Genomic DNA, 21298 nt, shown 5'->3' with positions numbered 1-21298 from the left:
ACACGGGTGAATTTACCGAGACGTAGAAAATAGTGATATTTTAGTTTTATAGAAGCATCTCATCAGACTAAGACACTTATAAAGTGTAGAAATATCAGAGGTGTGGAGAGTTTACTGCAGTGTTCCAGATCTGGTCAGTTCAGTCGGTTCTGGAGACTGATAAATTTAAATACAGGCTTATTTGTAAATCAGGATAAATAACAGCCCACAGCGTTGCTGCTCTTCTTCAAGGCGATCTTAGTTTTTGATTACAAACCTCCAGACAAATGTGTCTCAAGGCTTCATGAATATGTAAGACCCCCCCCCTAAAAATAAACTCCAATTTCTCTGCTTGAGCTGACTGAACAGGAACCAGATCGACTCCAGCCTTGTTACTGGCCTGACGTACATTCCATAACTGTATGAAAATAAAAACATTTATTAGATACACCTCACGTAAAACCGTCTCTCAGAACATACAAATATTAGTGAGTTTGTTGGGGGTTGATTGTTCTACAAAGCCAAACGATCGCAAAACATTGCCATAAAACAGTAAARAAAATGGTTTAAAAAACAAACCCGTTGGTACTGTTTGTCCTTAACGCARTCCCACCCCCAATCTGTATGTTTGCACATATACAGCATTAATTTTACATGTCTGAGGACGAGATGAGGGACTCCATCAAGAAGTCAACAGAAAGCATCCATTTTTTTAACATTGCCCCTCCAATCATTTCCATTTAGCCACAGGAGGATGTTTTTTTAGTGTCTTACATTGGAAATTTCTTTCCATTTTTATCAAGGAAATACGAGAAAGAGGGGTTATTTCCATCAAGGGTCAAATTTTTGAAAAGTAGATGGTTTGGCTTCAATTCAAAACACAGTTCTTATGGTCTTAAACGTCTGCTTTGGGGTTTCAGTGGCTTTTAGTTCTTATTTTCTCATTTGATGCCAATTCCTGGTGTGCTTTTTTTAAAATGAAAAGTCCTGAATAACAATTGGGCCAGCGTGGACGAGTGGTTAGGGGAGACTTTCTGTAACCAGGGGTGTTGCCGGTACGATCCCCGGATCCATCAGTTTGTTGTTGTGTCCTTGGGCAGGACACTTAATCTGCCTGGTGGTCAGAGGCGCATCATGGCAGCCTCGCCTCTGTCAGGGCAGGGCAGCTGTGGCTAACACGTAGCTTACCACCATCAGTGTGTGTGAATGGGTGAAGTAGTGTAGGCTGCAGTGTGAAGCGCTTTGGAGTCTGTAGGGACTTGATAAAGCGCTACACAAGTTCAAGCCACTTAACATTTACCAACTGTAGCCACAGTTGGGTTAAATCTTTTAGTTTGAGGTTTGTGGAAGTGATAACATCACTCTGAATGTCAAAACTTGTTTTCGTCCTCAGGGTGTCCAACACAAAGGCAATATTACATCACTTTGTGTTTATCAGAGACCATTGTTTTGGTTGGCTTATTAAATTATATCTCAACCTCTGGTTTAGACTGAAAACCTGCTCTAGGCGCTTTCTTTTATTCCATGAAAACCCTACATGCAAACTAAAAAAAATCTGCTCAAACGTACCCCAATGTGACTACAAATTATCCTAGTGAAGTGTCACAACCAGCATAAGACTGGACCCTATAAGCTACAAAGCTAGCTGTACTTTCAAGATATGAGAAGCAAAACTTGGACTAGGTTATTCTGATGCAACACTGGGGAACGGCTAGCTGGACTTGGACAAAGCTCTGTATCAAACAACATGGCTGTAGTTCAGTAAAGACAGTCAAACCCCTGCAAAGTTACGGTTAAGAGTTTGCGGCCTCATTAATTTGTGGATTTTTCCCTTCAAATCTAATGAATAATTGCACTGATGCATCTCAGTAATGCAGGTAAAGAAAATCAAAAAGAAAAAATAAGTAGGTCCTCTGGATGGGTTCTTCTTTAGTGAAACGTTTCGTCTCTCCTCCAGGAGACTTCTTCAGTCTGAGAGTTTCAGGAGAACTCAGCCTTATAAGCACTGTCTCCACATGGTGGACAAAGAGGTCAGTCACATGCAAAAGAGGGTCATCACCTAACAATAGGCCTGATTAGTTCTATTATTCATAGAGGGTCATGTGTCCCATCACCTGACTTATAGGTTTGGATGCTGTGGTTCTTATGTGTCGTGTGTATGTAGTGAATGCAGGCGGGGCTCAACGTCCCCTTGTTTTTGTTTTTTCCCTCTTTGTGTTGGTTATAACCAAGACAGAAGAAGTCTCTTGGATGAGAGACGAAATGTTTCACTAAAGAAGAACCCATCCAGAGGACTTACTTATTTTTTCTTTTTGACAAATGAATTTTTGCGAAAACCCACGCAGTTTCACAAAAACTACAGATATTATTTGCGATTTTTATGGCCTTTTTTGTGATGACATAAATTTGAGATGAACGTTAAATCAACAATATATTTTACAGATTTTGTAACAAGAGCCTTGACTTAACATCATTACAAATTATCATCGTACGGCACCGCTAATTCATCATCTTCAGTCAGTGTCATCAATTATTGTTGAGTACTCAAACATTACTGTGTTTTACACTGTAGTGGTGGGCACAGGTACAGGGGCAGAGCCAGGGTGTGGACATAGCCATCACAGAAAAATTTGGCCATCCCAACCATCATTTTGGCAGTTTTGGCGAAGCTATTTTTATARGCAGAATGTTTGTTTACACTGTACTGCTCAAATATCTTACGATATAATTCTACATGGTAGTTACTGCTCATAAATAAATAAAAGAATGAACAAGAAACACAATTAYATCCTCAGCAAATTTCCTTGTAGGTAAAAAAAGGGTAATTTTCTGAGCCACCCTTGAATGACCAGTGGTCCCAGTCTTACCAGGCCTATAAAAAAATCTGGCTCCTCCACTGCACAGCGTTAGCTAAAATTGTAGCTTTTCTAATGTTAAACATGTAAAAATAAACAAACAATTTTAATTAACAGAAGCTAATGCTAAACAATAAAAAATTAGCAAAAGATAAAAATAGCAGTTAATCGCTAGCCACTAAGAAAACACTTTCACCTTGTAGCTAAACACTGTTGGGACTGACACAAACCTGTTTATGTTAGCTTGTTAGTTAGTTGTTAGCAAATTTAAAGTTGTCATAACCTTAATTTAGCGAACGCTAATCGATCTGCTAACGGTTTTAAATGAAAAGTTAGTTCCGCTATTAGGTGCTAGCTGATTAACAGAACCATGCCCACCACTGGTACACTGAATTAAATTCTTTTGGTAGTAACCCAGTTGATTACAGAAAAAAAATCTGTTTGGGAGCATTTTTATGGTTAAATGATCAAAAGAGTCCTTTGTAGACCTTCTTGACCTTGTAGTGTTCTAATTGTCAATTTRTACTTCCTCAGTAAATAATCCCAAAAACACACAAGAACCTTCCAAGACAGAGCTTTTCAGTTTCCTGCACACACATTAAAGTTTTCTCAATATTCTCAACTAAATCTCATAAGAAAGATTCAATTCTTAAATACAAAACAGCCCCAACCTTTGAAAAAACAGCAACAAAATCCCAGTAAAGTAATTAAAGTGATGCTATAGTAACGGAACATAATCCCCTTGATTGTCGTGTGTGAGGTTAGTGTTTTAAATAATTTAAAAAACTTATCCTGTCTGTTAGAATTCCTTTTAACAAAACCTCTCAAGTCCCATCCGACAAAAAAACAAATATTCCTTTTGGAGCAAATTTCAAACTCTACTCTAGAGATTTTATTAAGTTAAACGGACTAATCAGTATACCTGATTACTGCTGCAAGTTACAGCTAAAATATACAACAAGGTAGTTTTAGAAAATTAAAGACCCTGGTGAACAAAATAAAATATGTTAAGGAAATAACAACCAAGTCTGAGAAACTGGATAAATCCACAGATAATACTGGAACTCCTTAAACATCTAAATAATCAAGAGTACAGGTATATCTTTAGGAATTTCTTACAGCACTGCTAAAGCTAATATGTTTATGTTCTGAATCACATCAAATAATCTCAGAGATAAGCTTTGCATGTTTAGTTTTTGWTTAATATGTAAGAATGCAGCCCAGCATTTGTTGAAAGTACCCAAATTTTCGTGGCGTACGTTGTAAACTGTTTCACCTGGTTGTAAAAGATCAAACAAACAAAAATTTGCCCCCCCGACGCTAACACAAATTCAACAATTAAGGTAGCTGAATCGTGACTAAAGCACAACTAATTCTAATAATAACAAGAGAGCAGGAAAAGGTAGTTGTTTCTTTTTAAAAAGGCAAAGGAGTTCTATGAATAACTAAAACTAATAAGCTACAAAATCAAACGTTTCGCTTTAATGATCTCCAGACGTGAAAAGTGCAGTGCGGGTTCGTTTCAAAGGATAAACGGCTTGGCATGTGGCGTCGTGACGGATGAATTAAGAAAAGATAACCAAGGGGGGATTCCAAAGCTGCGTCCCTTATTTTAATATTTTTGTCGTTGCACCCATTTCTGAAGAAGGCACTGTGGGTGCTTCGCCGTCTCGACGCCCGAGATTCCCTGTCCCCTAATGTTTCCAGAGCCATGGTTTGGCTCCTCAGATGAGTCATGTCCTTTTAAGGTAAAACACTGGCGGCTCGTTATTCCACATCAGAAATTTAGTCTCTGAAAGGCCAGTGCTCAAAGTCTCATGGCCCCTAAAAACCRCATCAACCCGATCTAGCTCCTCCCCTACACTCGGTGTAGACGTCAAATCGCCGGCCATGGTGCGAAACGTTGAGCTGTCTTGCCAGAGCCCATGGGTCAGGGCCTGAGAAGACTAGAGGTAGAGGTAGCTGACCCAGTAGACGATGTTGAACAACAAGAAGGAGGTGGGGAAGAACACCCGGGAGTAGGAATCCAGCTCCCGGATGTTGACGTGAATCCGTCCTTTCCTCCAGCCGCCCTCTTTGCACTCTTCATAGCAGCAGAAGAAGCTCTTGCAGTCTTTGCCGTCCAGGCACTCGTACAGGCAGTTGTCGTCGTAGTCGTGCCAGAACAAAGAATTGCCCATTGGCATCATGGGCCGAGGGGTGCGGCCCATGTTCAGAGATGAGTAGGCCTGCAACGTAAAACAGAAACACAGTAAATGCAATGGATTGGATTTACACTTTTTAGTTGTTTTGATTTAAGATTGCATCCACACAGGAACAGTGTTTTCTTTCTTTTTTTTATTTCAGCCTCACACAAAKATATTTAAAGAGTCCTAAAACTATGTATGAACCATTCCAGAGTTAAAAAACTTAAAACATCCCTTGTGTTTTTGTGTGGACAGCACAAACACAACCCTTTAAAAAACTATAATGTTCTACTTCYTTGTCAGTCTTGGCAGTCTATCAAAATGATTCACTTTTTTCTTCGTAATTACCATTTTCAACTTCATCTTCTTGTTGTGAGCACATCCTCCATGTCTTGTTTCCTGTTTCTTATGTATGTTTGCCCTACATCGCTACTCGCAGGCCTGGCATGGTACTGCAGTGTGTTGGTTCTCCTTCTGATTTTGTTCGGATGCGTTTACAAGAATATTTTTTAATAAACAAATAAAGATTTCTTCAGAAAAGTAGTATTTCTGTGTGGACATGTCCTTAGTTTGTTTASATATAAAGGATATTTTATGGGGTGGCTGTGATGGAGTGGTTAGGGGAGTCATCAGCTGTGTCCAAAACGGCAGGACGGGTCCTCCGAAGGTCGAATTTGTCGGCCGCATACGTCACAGCGCCTGCCAAGACTCCTCCGATGTGGCCGACAAATACGTCCTTCCTTTGGCCCGAATCGAAGGACAGGTCCAATGGATCCTTCCCGGCCCAGCGTATCCCATAATGCATTGCGGCCCGACCGGAGATTTTTTTTTTATGCTAGTAATGGCGGATGAAGCGAGAGAAAAGAATACATTTTAAATAAAAATATGGTGATATAAAAATTTWAAAAAATTAGCGGTTGTAATTCTAATACTTTTATCATTTGTATGGACATGTTTTTAAATATTGTTTTTTCGTCATAAAAAARGCGAAATAAACATGAACCTACAGCAGGTCAATTAGTTCTTCAAATGATACTTTTAAGTTAATTTTATAGTTTTGTGATATTAATAATGCTAATATATTGATATTTTTCTAGTTTTGATTTAAGTTTGCTTGTTTAGCGTCGTCACAGTTGCTAGGTGACGAGACGTATGCCGGGGCAAGGAGGGGAGGCTAGACCGTCCAAATTCACAGCCTCTTTTTTTCCGGTCTTCCCGGTCTACCAAGGACCCGGCCCGCCGAGACCGWGTAGTCTGGGTCCTCCGGAGGACCCGGCCTGTCGTTTTGGACACAGCCATCCTGTAACCAGAGGGTTGCTAGTCTGATGCCCAGTTCCATCCATCACACTTCACCTGCTTTGGCTACTGATGGTGGTCAGAGGGTCTGACAGTGCATGGCAGCCCTGCCTCTTTCAGTGTGCCCCAGGGCAGCTGTGGCTACAGTGTAGCTTAAACCAGGAATTCCCAAAGTGGTGGCCACGGCCCCTTGGGAGGCCACCAGGGGGCACTAGGTGAGCCTCAGAAAGCTGGATGGTTTTCTATTTATTTTAACGTCTTCTAACTTCAGATCTGTCAGCTGAACCTGGACGTGTTTGGTTTCAAAATAAACCTAAAAATCTTGGCTAAACGCTTATGGAAACTATTTTTACACCCACCAAACACAGTTCAAACGTCAAACACTTGAATCAGAAAGTAAACAAACTGTTCAAAATGTCATCACTACAAATCTGTAAATACATACAAGCAAATCTACAAAGTGTCCTCCATAGCGGCCTATGGAGGACACTGTGTGAAAAACTCCTGGCCAAGTAAAATCAGGAAGTTTGAGGCAGCATACGTTAAGTATAGCTTTACAGCTACTCAATAGTGAATAAAAGTGAGAAAAAAACATTCTAAAAAGTTGAAGTTTCTTTACATATTTTGATGTATTTTATTGTCAACTTGCAAGGGGGTCCCCAGCCAGAAGCTAAAATAGTTTGGGGGGCCTTGGCATGGAAAAGTTTGGGAATCCCTGGCTTATACCATCATCAATTTGTGAACGGGTGAATGACTATGCTGTAAAGTGCTTTGGGGTCCCCATGGGGCTTGATAAAGTGCTATATTAGTTCAGTCCATTTACCATATTGTGTATTGATAAGTATTAGAGAAAATATTCCATAGTAAATAGTGGAAGGAGAATGTCGGGGGATATATTTTCATTTGTTTGAAAATAAAGTAAACTAAATGCAACAGTTACAAAACTGTATTTCATGAATAAAAACATGCTTATACTTAAATACTTCATACATTGTTACTGTTTTCTGGGGCCTGGAGCAATTAGGGGAACAGACACTTTAATTAACCAAACATTCGTGTCACTATGCTAATTGTGATGTCCAAAATTTAATCCTAAAAACTATTTTTCAAAACTCTTTTCTGAGCAGAAAAAGCTCCTAAATTTTTGCTACTTTCTTCACTACTTTCTACTTTCTACATGCTAGAGAAGCTATTTTCAAAACCAGCTAAGAAAACCTGATATCCAAATATGGTTTGAGGTTTCCTCTTTAAAATGACATCAAGAAATCCTCATCAGATTATGTTTATAAGATTCTGACTCATTTTCATTTTGAGATAAATTAATCTGTAGAACAGCTCATATCAGGATGATCTGGTGTTGGAAAAATAGCTTTAAAAAGGAAAACGTGCTCAAATTATTCTGACCAGATATTAGTTTATATTTTTWAAGAAAGATTTAATATCCTCCCTTTTTGTTATCACTCAGTTTTATTGCTAGTAGTGCATATTTTGGAAACTATTTATGGAAAGACTCAAACATCCACCCCATAGCAACACCGTTCAATCTGCCAGGAAAAAAAAATCAAATTATATTTGTTTTTAAAGGAATGTATCGTTGCTCTAAATAAGTTAGTTTTATTCCTTCAAGAGAATTCCTCTCGAAATAGAGATCATTGTCTACATCAGGTGAGATATTAACTACGGTCTTGTTTGCACAGAGCTGGTTTTCAGTGAAACCACATTTTTGTTGCGAGCCAGCCGCTTGTTTACACGTCACTGGTGATCAGGCACCGGCACTTGTTGAAACCAGGTCTCAGAGTGGAAATTTTAAATGACCCCCCCCCTCCCCCCCAAGAAGGGGATTAAGATCTCTATAGGTGTGAAAGCGTGCATGAGCAAACAGGCGGAACACAGGCGACTATAGCTAGAAAAAATCACAATAAATTACAGACAGCAGAGTGTTTTTTGTGTTTGAGAATGTAGGAGCAAAACCAACAAACATCCTAGGTCCAAAGGAACTTTAGTTCATTTACTAATTCAGATGTAACTGTGCTCATGCAGACACTGCATGATCTGTGAATGAGTGAGCATTTTTAGACTCTGGTCTCGTATAAACAAGGCCATGGGATCCCTCACACCATCTTATATAACAGAAAGAAAAGTCACTTCTTTAAAAGTATCCCTCYAGACATTTATCATGTGATCTAATCCATAATGAGGGTAAAATTTCAAAGAAATCCTCCAGTTATTTACGTCTCCATTAAGGGAAGAGTGTCAGACGTGAGAGGAGTGAGTGAGTGGGCAGTTTAAAGGAGGCTGCAAGGGTGGAGATGAAGGCTTTCCCTGCAGAGAGACAGACAGGCTCTGCAAAAAAAAAATAAAAAAATAAAAAAAATAATACAGCCGAGAGCCTGAAAAGCAGAGGTGGGGACTGAATGTAACATGACTTAATTGTTCAGCCTGAGCTGACAGTCTTTTTAGCCGCTGAGACACATTTTGAGCAGAACTCCTCCACACAAGGAGAAAATAATGAACAGGGAGAGGAGGGTGGATCTGGGGAGGAGAGGAAATGACAGCGGCATTAACCGAGTTTTTGGTAGATGTGTGCCGCTGCCATTAAGACGCCCCGCTGCAGGTAGAGCCTTGAACGCCCACACGTAACATCCAGCTCTCTGCTCAGGGGCGATAGCTGGAAATGAGATGTTTCACCAGATTCTTTATACATGGCTTCTATCTGTCAGCTGCACTGAAGAGCTTGATTGACTTGTTTAGACATCTTAATAAAAGATGGATCCAGTGTGAGCAGGGGACAGCTGCACCGGACACATTCTGGTTCAAATGAATGCTTTTAAACAACACGCGGCACCGCGACGATGACGAGCCAATCGGTTGTTTTTGCTTTTTGTTTTCGTTGGTGGACAGCCAGGTCTGGTCTGTGGCACCAGCTCTGGTTTTATGAGTCACGAGAAACGTTGACYGCTCCCTGGAGGTTGCCATGGCACCGCAGAAATGTCATGTGATTCAACCAAACCGCCTCAGTTAATTGGTTGTTTGTCTGTTTAATATTGAAATGGTGACAACCCACCTTTATTACCTCAAACACAGAATACAGTTTATTGCCGTTGTGTCTCTCTGTACTTATGATTGTTATTGTAGTGTTAATGTTTCCTTGTCAGGGGCCTTAGTTGCTGCTGGTTTAATTATTTTGCAGCTGTTGTGGCACAGTATGAAAACTGTCCTTCCTCTTCCTCTTGGTCCAGAGTCAGGTCTTGGGGGCAGCAGCTTGGTGAAGGAGGTCCACACCTCTCTTTGCACAGACACCTCTTCCAGCTCTTCTAGGAGAAAGACCAGCCGAGAGACACTAGCTACGTTTACATGGACATAAGTAATCGGATTAAACGGCCATTCGGAATAAAAATGTGTCATGTAAAAACCCCATTCGGATTATTCTGACCCAATTCAGCTCGATCCYAATGAATTTGTAATCGGAATGAGAGAGGTGGTTTATGCCAATTGATAATCTGAACAGCGTGCATGTAAACACTTAATCTGATCTTTTTATTCTGATTGTTGAAAACTGATCTGACTGCGCATGTCTGCTGACTTTCATCCAGCGGTTTCTGCTCTTTTGTGAAGGGGACAGCAGCGCTGTAGTTTCCAGCAGCACAGAACTTTTCCTCACGTTTTCTCATTCAATAAAGTAGAAAGACAAGCAGCATGTGTTGCTTTGCCCCAAAAAAAAAAAAAATCTGTGCGTCACCTGCAGCGCAACCAGGGAGTGCAGTAATGTCTCCACCGTTATTAAAACCTGTTGCAGGTCCATTCTAGGAGCTCAGAAGACATTTGTTTATGTTCATCACAGAAGTAGAACTTCTTCTTCTGTGTTTTTTAGGGAAAGCTAACAACTCTGTGAATGTCAGTGCTTCTATTTTGAATAAAAGCCTGGTGCATGTAAACACTCATCATGATCGGATTATGTGCATGTTAATGAAACATTTGGATTATTTAATCAGAATACATTTCAATCTGATCAAAGAGGTTTGCGCATGTAAACATAGCTAGTCTCTCAAGACTACAGTTCTCTTTAAGCCGAACTTCCTCATGGCAGCTGGTAATGTTAGTGATTCCTTCGTTTCTTTTGTTTTGCCRCAGACAACTTGCTGTTGGGAGCTACTGTAACATTAGCGCTGAACATCAACCAGATGTAAATCTATGGCAAGCCAGGAGTGACACACAACACGGAACCGCGCAGCTTCATCGCACACAACACCCATGGGGAAAAATCAATCTCGTGACTTATGATTTGATTTTCCCAAATTTGAACGAAAATCGATCCAGATTGATTAAATTGATATTTTAACCCAGCCCTACCTGTTTGAATGRTTTATTGGTGGGCAGATTTTTGTGATTGTGCTCACACTAACAAATTTTACATATCGTCTAGCCCCAGCAGGTTTGTATTAGTGGTCATTTAGTTTTTGTCTTTAAAGTGTTTTCCTCATTGTCATCAATGTTTCTCATTGGGATGTTTCTAAAATGCTCAATGCTCGTGGTAGCTCTTAATTTTCTTGCCTGACCCACTAGGCCTCCCACTCGTGTCGCTTGAATTTAGAATTTAAGGAAATATTTTGCAATTGAAATATGTTTCAGGCAAAATACACTCAATCTTTCAAGAGGGTGTCTGAAACCCATCTTCGGCTCTTCTCAGTTTAGCTTCCAAAAGTGACAGAGTTGGAGGTTGTGTGAAACCAAACTGTGACTGATTAGATAACAAAAAGACAAAATAATCATGATTAAACTAAGTCCTAATTAAGACTCTTTGTGATTAAATGACTTGCAGAATATTGTGCTAACATCACAGTTTATCTACAAGTGTGCAAACACATTGAAAGTACCATTTCAGGGAGATTCTACATGAACAGTGGTGTATTTGCTTTCAATTCTGTACTCAACAGTCGCAGCAACATGAGATCCAGACTCAACAGGAACTAAAAATCCTTTTAAAAAAACTGATTGCTCTTTTAGGCTTACCATCCTCTGCATCCTGGGGGGAGCTCTGCGTATACTGTAGGAGTAATAGTTCAGCATAGCGTACTCGATCATGGCGGCAAAAACGAACAGGAAGCAGACGGTGACGAACAGGTCCATGGCGGTCACGTAGGACACTCTGGGCAGTGAGTTCCTGGCCACGGTACTCAGGGTGGTCATAGTCAGCACTGTGGTGATACCTGAAAAAGCAATGGTTTCGTTAGAGGAGGAAATAAAAACTCACTGCACGTATAAAGAGTTGAASCATATGAGTGTCTTTTTATATACTGACAGATTTTAAATTCCTCCTTTTACTGAACACCCACTGTGAGTTATCAGTTAGCTCTTTCCTTACATTAAAAAGGCAAAAGTCCACTTCTGAGCTACCCCAGAACTGTAAAGCTAATCTAGATGTTTCACATTAGCAGAATTACTGGTGTACCGAGGTTGTACGGTATGTAAACATGGCACTACCGACACTTTTCTTGATGTTTACCTTGTGGACCTTCAATTATCAAATGAACTTTGGCTTACTGAAGCTTTTTGTTCTAGTTCTTGGCACTGAGCTCAGTTCCGCTGTTAATTATTTTTCATTTCCCAAAACCCTTGGTGGTGAAGCAAATGGTTGGTGGTGTCAACACGTTCAGGTTTTGTTTTGTCTTTTGGACTGTGTCCAGAACGTGGCCCGCCTTCTTGAAAGCCACCATATTGGATTGAGGTTCATTTATTCCCAATGGGAAAGGGGTCATGTAGCATATCAAAGAAGACCTCTCTTGTGGTTCAAAACTTYACAAAGAACCACATTCCCTGTTGGAAATAATTTACCCTTGATCCAGTATGGTGACTTTCAAGATGGTGGCCATGTTRTGGAAAATAYATCCCCCTCACCCATTACTTGCTGAACTATTCAGATATTTCATTTCCTCCTCTTTCAGAAATGAATGGTTGTCCTGAGACTTTTGACTCACTGTATTTATGGAAAGAGTTAACAATTASAGTGTTGAGCTTTCATAACTCCTGTAATAACCAAACCTCTGGTCCGAATCTTGATTGAGAGTCATCCATTCTTGTCTTACCATTTGGGCTTGGAGCTGATCAGAACTTGGTGCTTTCTGCTTATCCYACCTGTCTTTAAAAACTAGAGASYAGATCTTTGGAGCTTCCCAAAAAGKYTTATAATCTTTGCTTTCATTTTGTCTCATGACTCYGAGCACTGTCAAAGATCATTATTGAAATTAGCCTGGATCGTTATAAGAAGTTGCTCTTTCATGCTACCCTATTCTTCATATTTATTCATGTATAATACGATCATTATTTTTTAGCTGTAAAAGCATAAAAAATCTAATCATATTATAAGCCACCACTCATGTCAGACAGACTTTAGGATTTTTCAGCCTTTGCGGTGCACCCTCTTGAGGTGACACATTATTTAGGGAGACACACTTGTGTGGGCGTGTTTTGTTGCAGAGCTGCAGAGAGCGTGCAGCAGAAGTTTCCGGTTACGTGTGTCACGGAAAAAACAATCAGACCAGAGGCTGGTTGGTAAATTATTAAGATGTATTTATTAGAACATGCAACTAAAGTCCAAACCATTTTTTTTACATTGCCACGATTAACAAGAAAAAGAAAACAAGTTATTCCTCTTCTGACTCTGGTGAGTAAACTACTTTGTTCGCTTCACTGTGCGTGACTTACAACGGGAGGGAGGGGGAAATTTTCAGTTATATACGAGGAAATATTGGAACTTATTGTGGTTGTACATTAAAAAAGTCAGTCAAAATGTACTCCCGTGTATAATACTACCCCCTCCTCTTCATGAATATTTTTTGGAGTTAAATGTCTCGTATCCTACGGGAATAAATAAGGTAAATGGTATAGCGCCTTTCTATCCAACCTAGATACTCAAGTTGTTTTACACTACAATCTGTGCCCTCATTTACCCATTCAGCACTCCATTAGATCTCACTATAAAGCTTTTATGTAGAAATCAGTCTATAGAGACTAATCAGTGCTCTTTATGGAATGATCTTTAGTAAAATCATGAGTAACTCTGAATAAAAGCTAAAAGCTTTGGGCTGTAACTCTATTGGTCCATGTGTCCATCAGGTCAGAGGACTGTCTCGCTCTTTAGATGCATGTTGTTTCTCTTGCTTGTTGTCGTTCAGTTGGGCTGCTCAGGTTACTGCTGGTTGATCCTCTTTGTTAAAATGAACCTGTTAGCAGCTTTGGTCCGACGCTTCATGGAGCTTTTGAATCTTTAGCTGCAGTGTGACTCGATCCCATTACTGTGAGCTGGATATTCTTGGACTTCGTGGCTTCTTGTAAAAAATAAAATTCTCAAGGCTTGTGTTTGCCTCCATCAGCTCTTGCTCGACTGCACTGAGTGGATGAAATGTAGGAATATTCTCTGTAGCAGCCAGAACCTGCTGTTTCCAAAACATTTTTTGTAGTTCTGCTTGTCAGCTCTGGATTTCCCCAGATCTCAGGCTTGTCTTTAGTTTGACAACCAGCAGGTTTTCGGTTCTGTCAGTCGTCTTTTTGCCGGGTTTTGATCCAACAAACTGAATGTTTAGCGTCTGAAGCAGCTTGGTGGCTGCACATATTCAAAGTATTTTTCAAAACTTGTCACTGACACAAGCAGGCTGTAGGTACTTTCTGCCACTTTTCACTTTGCCAACACCAATGTGGAAGAATCCCATCAGGCTGCTTTGGCTTGATGCAAACAAAAGTCTACACCCCTGGACTGAAAATAAAAAGATATTTTCAGCAACGAAACGTTTCAAAGTTGAGTTTATTTAATGGCAACAGTTAGTGAAATAGTGTTTTTGTGATCTGTTTTTTTGGCAGGAGGTTAGAGTGCATTTCCTGTGAAAGATTTTGGTGTTGTAATTTTATTTTGAGGTTGAATTGAAATGGTTCTGTCAGAGCTGATGAGCTAACAGCTAGTCCAAACGAAGCCAAGACCAAAGCAAACCAGTCAAACATTTTTTTTAGCTTTTTCATTGTTGCTGTTTTCACATTTAACCATTTTATACAGTTTATATGTAGTTTTCCTTTATCACAACCAAAGTTGCTGCTATTTTAGCTTTTATAGTTGAGCAACATCTAGTATGACTTTAGCTGTGTTTCCACTGTTGGTCTTAATGCTCCGACCTGACCGTTTTAGCGTAGTTGTTGACATTCTAATTTAAAGTGGACTAACAGTCCATGACCCTGAAGCAGKGCAAGACTTGCTTTACCTGTGGCAGATATAGAGAAAAATACTTCTCTATACATAGAGTTGGGCGATATTTATCGCAGATGATATTATCGTCCATGTTGCTTTGAKGATATGCAATTTCACATAATCGAGTATTCATACTGTTTCGAAAAAACAAAAACGGCMGTGAAAACAGAGGCATAAGTCCCCGTTCGTGGAATATTTGCCACAGAAACCACTCAGCAGGCAGGATGCAGTCACGTTATTGGGGTTGGTAGCAACTGAACTAAACAGCGGGCAGAATTCAGTCTTGGACTCGCGGCAGCCAAAACCATAGGGCTTAAAAGTTCTCCATCACCACAACAAATTTTCATAACTTTGAACGTGGCCAGGACGGATTTCKGTCATTTGTAAGGGCAGGGAAACTCTGGTTGTTTTCTGTTGCGGTCTTGTTAAAGCCACCCAGTCTGCTCCAACTGGGATGCTACTGTCAACAAACCAAACAAACTCCAGACCACTTTCATCCAGTGAGAGCAGAGCCGGGCGGGTCAGCAGGAGCAGCAGTCCTGAGTGAGTAAACCTCTCCCCCCTCACTTCACTCCTGGAACTTTGGTCTCTAAAACCAAACTTTATACGAAATATTTGTGCTCATAGTGCCATTATCCAACAGATAGGTCCAACTTTGCATGTGTGACCAAGCTCCTTGTGCAAAGGCTGCGCGCGACGTGCAACATTCAAACAGTTTGTCGTGACTTTGCTCTCCTATTCTACAACATTTCATAAGTTATAGTGTTCTGCCACATGGAGAATACTATAATTACATAAACGCCAAGCATTAAACACCGCCATCGCTGGTGAGGATGCACGCATTCCATGCTACCCAAAGCACAAACTGAGCCCGAACCGAACCAAGCTGTGACCGCTCCCATGGGAGTGTGCCGCAGCGCACGCAGGCTGTGAGTCAGATTTGTTCACTGATGAACATAAACGTTTACCCCCTCCTCGTCATTCTGGAGAACATCTCCATGTTCTCTAGGAGACCGTGTTTCAAATGTTTTTATAGTTTATCATATCCATAGATGTCCTAGTAAGCTAGCAGGGTTTGACAGCATATTTTATTTTATTAAAGAAATAAAGAAAGATGTCGTCAGATTATCAATATCAGCAAATGAAAAAAAATTGGAGATTTTTTTGTCTATGACGCCCAGCCCTACTACCTACCTACTTTTATATTTGTGCTAGTTAGCATACTTAAAGTTGGCAAAACCTAATTTAGCAGAAGATAACGTGTCAGCTAACAGTTTTCAAAGTTGGTAAAAAAGCTAATACGCTAAATGAAAAATAAGTTCCACTATTAGATGATTAGTGGACCCATGCCCATCACCAGATCTGATTTAGTACCACATATGAAAGACTTTGATCGGGAGAACTTAGCCTTAGTTTGTTGCAGTTTGCAACTTTTACCACTAGATGTCACTGTAGCCTACAGTTATGATTACTATTATAACTGTTAGTTTAATAGATTCAATAAACTGGGTGTAAAATTATGAGAATGACTTGATTTTTATCCCAGTAATTACACACATCTGTATCAATTGTAATCAGAGAAAAGTTCTAATTGTCTGTCACCTGCTGGAGAAACGATTCCACATCATCTCTGAAGAGGATGCAGCTTTTGTTTGGTTAAATGAAATCTTTGAGAAGAGATGAAAGTAGTGATGGTAAGGCATGATGAGGGCACTGATATTTACCACRGTGACACTCGCATCATTCTCCTGTGCTTCCCTCTCATCCTTCCTTCCTTTCTCTTCGTGCCACGTCTCCAACATTCCTCTTCCTCCTGTCTCCTCGTTCTTTCATCCTCTTCCTCTCTTTCATGCCACTGTTTTGGTTTCCATAGAGACGAGTTGCTCCTTTTCTATTTCAAGCCACCTCTTCTCGTCTAGACTTTCCTTCAGCCCCCCCCCCCCCCCCCCCCCACACACACACACACACACAACACTCATTACATTAAGCTCTCCACCAGGTAAATGAACAACACTCCAGTCCTGGTACTGGAGATTTTCAAGACCCAGTTCACTGCAAAATCTTCTGCATGTCTTAAAATTGAGGTCATGAGGTGTTTTTCTTTTTTCTTTTTGTTGTTTTGTTTGGTTTTGTTCATTCGGTGAAAACTGTTGCTGCACGACACCATGGCAACTGAGTGATTTCCTGTCTATACAAGCTGTCTGAAACAGTCAAAACATCGACAGCCGTTATACAGAAGAGAAAAGCTCCAGAGTAGAAATATGCTGCAGACTTGTTGGTGTGATTGAAGAAATGAGAAACAGATTTTCTGGCTTTCTTTCTCGGTCAGAGTTTGGTCTCTGTTGAGGTATGAGTCACCTTTACTGTACAAGTGATGAGGGGTAAATCCATTCATCTTTACCTGCTTCTCTACGAGTCTCGAAGTCAAAGTGAGGTTTTATACAGTGAGTAGTAAACAGATGTGGTCAGAAGGCCCGACACAAACACGACCCATTTCTGAATGTCAGACGTTGACCTTTAGTTTTCTTTCCAGGTGTATGGCTGGTGTACSAGACCGCAGCCTGTGTACACTGAGGGGTCTATAAATAGAACCAGTTAAGGATCTGCAGCCAGGTCACAAGACTGCACAGTTAATTTCTCTGCTTTACCCTGTTAGGACCAGCCTCACCGAGTCGTAATTTGTGTTTTGCCTAATTTATTTCTAGTTTTTACCACCAGAACTACAATTAATTGGAAATGTAAAGCAGTTCTTAGGTTTCATCTTGTCTAACGATGACTGAAATAATTGATTGTTGTTGGTTCTTGATTTAATTTCTGTGCACGTTTAGTGGCTCAGTGGACAAAATGGTCTTCTCCAAACAGAAGTGAGCTTGGAGTCTATTTGTATGACAGATGGTGCTTAAGGGGAGTTTAAATGTCAATACATCATTGAGCCGAAGAAAGTTGAGTTTGCAACACATTGAACAAAGAAAAAAAAAGATACCACCAGTGAACCTTTTTTTCTGCTCAATAAAAATAAACAAAAGGCAGGTTATCAGTGGGGCCGATCCAGTCCTCGAGGGGCCACTATCCTTCACTTGGCTTTCAAGTTTTACAGAAGCTTTTTCAGTCAAATCAGGTGTGTAAGAGTGAAGAAAAACCTAAACCCTGCAGGATGGCGGCCGTCCAGGATGGGTGTTGGGCACCCCTGTGTGCCTGGACTAGTGTAACCAGTCAGCTGAATAATTTTTCCTCTTCCTTCCATGATTTATCAGCCCAAATACTCCTGATGGATGTTCTGCCTTTACCCCTTCTTATCAACATGCAACAAAGTCTGTTTTAGCTGGTAATTAGTGACCAACTGGAGCATTTTGATAAACGACAGATTTGTAACCTAGAAGGTTAATTGAATATGCTAAATGATGCAAACACGCATTCTTTGTTGGATATCTCCATGTTTTTTTTTTAATTTGGGGCAGATTTAGCACAAGAGCTGGTTAAAAATAAGAGCATGTGAAATGGCTAATTCACACAAATAATCATGTAAAATAAAGTGTCCTTGTTCAGAAGAAATTATAGTTGAGAGTGCCGATGCATAAGTATTGAATCACCATTATTAGTTTTCATTTAGGGTTGGTTTAATTTTAGTTTTTGCACCATTTTTGTTCTGAACTTTTCTTCGCTTAAAAAACACACAGTTCCATCTGAAACATTTTGCTCTGACTTTTGGTAGTATCCCCATAATCCCCACAATTGGATTTTGGCATTATAAGCAGGAAAGGGTGGCTCTCTTGATATCTAACAGTTTTTACGTGATCTCTATGCTTTTTGGAGATTTCTGCTACAGAATTTTTTACAGTTTATACATAAAAATCTGATATTTTCCAATCTGACCCAGTTCCTTTTTATCTGTGGTTCTAAATCTGATACATAACTGGAGTTTTTCAATGTGTTTTTATTCTCAACGGTCATGTCTTATTGAGGTAGGAGGATATGGATTGATCCAGATGTCATTACTGATACCAACATCCTGCAGTTTAAAGCTCAGAACTCGGCTTGTCTTCAGCTACAGGACAGAGGTCTTTTTTAAAACTTCCTAGATTCATCATGTCCTGATGACTGAGACACCAACACTTGATGCTAACAGTGGTATCAACACGTTGGATCAGATCCAGACTTGAGTTTGTTGCTAATTTCAGTCACTCCAGAAGTGACCCTCTGCACCTGAGTAGGCAGGAAGATCAAATGTAGAGGACCACAAACAGTTTGTTGTTGTGGTTTTCGAGGACTTGTGTACTGTGGCCTGACAGGTGAAAATGTCCAAAACACACAAACAAAAGAACAACTGCAATTCTGATTGTTGTGCAATCAGAAGTGATTAAATAATTACCTGACATGCTTGTTTAGTTTTCTGTTTACATTTTGACCTGCCTCTGACCGGAGTGTATTTATAGACCAAAGCTATGTGCTGAAAGTAAAACTAACTAAAGTATCACTCTAGTAATTTAATTATCAACACGATCCAAGACAGATGTTATTTCTGTGGATTCTCAGTCATCCAGGACATGGAAAATTAAAAGAACAAAGACAAAACAACTGGACTTCTGTTCTGTATGTGAGGATGTGTGGAGTTACAAGATTTAAACTGCATGAGGTTGACATCAGTATTCTAAATACTTGGATCGATCTGCTCACCCCCACCTCACTGAATTAAAATACAACATGAGCTTTAGACTGTGGTTGCTTGGGAGATGGTTATTTAACTTTAATGTTTTGTTTTTTCCTACAGGCTCTGAGACATTTTAAAGTTTTTGAAAAAAATTCGTGTGATTTGAATAAAATCTGTGAGATTGCCCTATACGTCCATATACCTGGAAAATGGAGGAAAATCCGTGTAATTTACGGACAATCTGTACAACTTGACATGTATGCTGGTGAACTTCTAATATGTTTTCTGTGTTTGTGTGTTTTAGTCGTTTGCTGCACGTTTGCTAATGTCGGCCACTGTACGTGTCCAGTAACAGTGGGCCTAAAACAAATTTTTTCCATAAAAACACCAATGAGAGGTGCAAATGCAGCTGAAGAAATATTTGCTAACTATTCTTATCAGCATGGACGGGGTCAGTTCTGTTATTTCTTGTATGTTTTGTAAAAGCCCAATGAAACTAGAGTTAATAATAAGCAGCATCAGCACATTTACTCTGAAGAACATAAATGAGGATCACTGCAGTTCTTAACCTGAGTCTATATGTTTTGACTGGATGCGTCTCGACTAACAGATAAGGGTTTTTGTTTGTTGGGGGAAACACTCCAACAGATTATCCACCACATCAACATGCAGCAGCCTAATACACTTCTTGTTTGTTTATGGTAATTATGCTGATGGTAGATTAATGTGCTCATGATTGAGGTTAAGATGCAACCGGTGGTGACTTCAGTCTAATCAGATTAAAGTGTGTTTTGCACACGTTTTAGAGGCCACAGTGTGGAGTACCCTCTGACCGAAGAGCCACTTTATGGCCTGAAGCGAGTCCACTCTGAGTAATTTGTTTTCTGTTTTATCAGATAGACGGAGCACTTCCTTCATTCTCTGCTTTAATTGTGTTACACTACACAAACTTCCTGTTGCTTTGAGCTTATTCAGCCTTTTTAGAAAACCTTCTGGCTGACTTTTAGTATTTTATGAGCCTGTTGGATGCTGGAAGGATAATGTTTTAGAAGGGGAAAAAACTGTGGTAACATGAGTTTATGATTTGGTTTATTACAATTGGGATGCATTTTATTCCCTCCATGCTTGATTATTGTAACTCGGTGTTTGTTAGTGTTAGACAGGTCGGCCTCTCTGGACTGCAGTTAGTTCAGAACACAGCAGGTCATCTTCTAAAACCAAAAAAAGACATCAGAACAACTCTCCCCCAGTGCTGCTCCCTTTTACTCTCTCCTTGTTTGTTTTAGAGTCGATTTAAAGTTTTATTGATGAGCTGTAAGGTCATGAATGGACAGACTCCTGTAGACCTGTCTGACTAAATTCCTCCAGATCCCTTAGAGCTAATGATCTTTTTTTAGTTGTCCATAGTTCCAGGCTGGTCCATATAGGTGATCAAGTCTTCAGCTGTCCAGAAGTCCAGGCTGGTCCATAGAGGTGATTGGGTCTTTAGTTGTCCTGAGGTCCAGGCTGGTCCATAGAGGTGATTGGGTCTTTAGCTGTACAGAGGTCCAGGCTGGTCCATGGAGGTGATTGGGTCTTTAGTTGTCCGTAGTTCTAGGCTGGTCCATAGAGGGGATCAAGTCTTCAGTTGTCCAGAAGTCCAGGCTGGTCCATAGAGGTGATTGGGTCTTTAGTTGTCCTGAGGTCCAGGCTGTTCCATAGAGGTGATTGGGTCTTTAGTTGTCTTGAGGTCCAGGCTGGTCCATAGAGGTGATGGGGTCTTTAGTTGTCCAGAGGTCCAGGCTGGTCCATAGAGGTGATTGGGTCTTTAGTTGTCTTGAGGTCCAGGCTGGTCCATAGAGGTGACTGGGTCTTTAGTTGTCCTGAGGTCCAGGCTGGTCCATAGAGGTGATTGGGTCTTTAGTTGTCCAGAGGTCCAGGCTGGTCCATAGAGGTGATTGGGTCTTTGTCTTGAGGTCCAGGCTGGTCCATAGAGGTGATGGAGTCTTTAGTTGTCCAGAGGTCCAGGCTGGTCCATAGAGGTGACTGGGTCTTTAGTTGTCTTGAGGTCCAGGCTGGTCCATAGAGGTGATTGGGTCTTTAGTTGTCCAGAGGTCCAGGC

The 21298-nt window shown here is 40.4% G+C and overlaps 1 pseudogene; it reads right to left on the bottom strand.

The window, feature by feature from the left end:
* Positions 1 to 3699: 3699 nt before the first annotated feature.
* Positions 3700 to 21298, bottom strand: part of LOC106533802 (gamma-aminobutyric acid receptor subunit gamma-3-like) — an 82676-nt pseudogene continuing 65077 nt past the window's right edge.

The sequence above is a fragment of the Austrofundulus limnaeus genome, unplaced genomic scaffold (genome assembly GCF_001266775.1).
Source record: "Austrofundulus limnaeus strain Quisiro unplaced genomic scaffold, Austrofundulus_limnaeus-1.0 Scaffold1023, whole genome shotgun sequence".
NCBI classification, from domain to species: domain Eukaryota; kingdom Metazoa; phylum Chordata; class Actinopteri; order Cyprinodontiformes; family Rivulidae; genus Austrofundulus; species Austrofundulus limnaeus.
The sequence above is the reverse complement of the archived record's forward strand: the minus strand, read 5'-3'. Positions and strand labels throughout refer to the sequence as shown.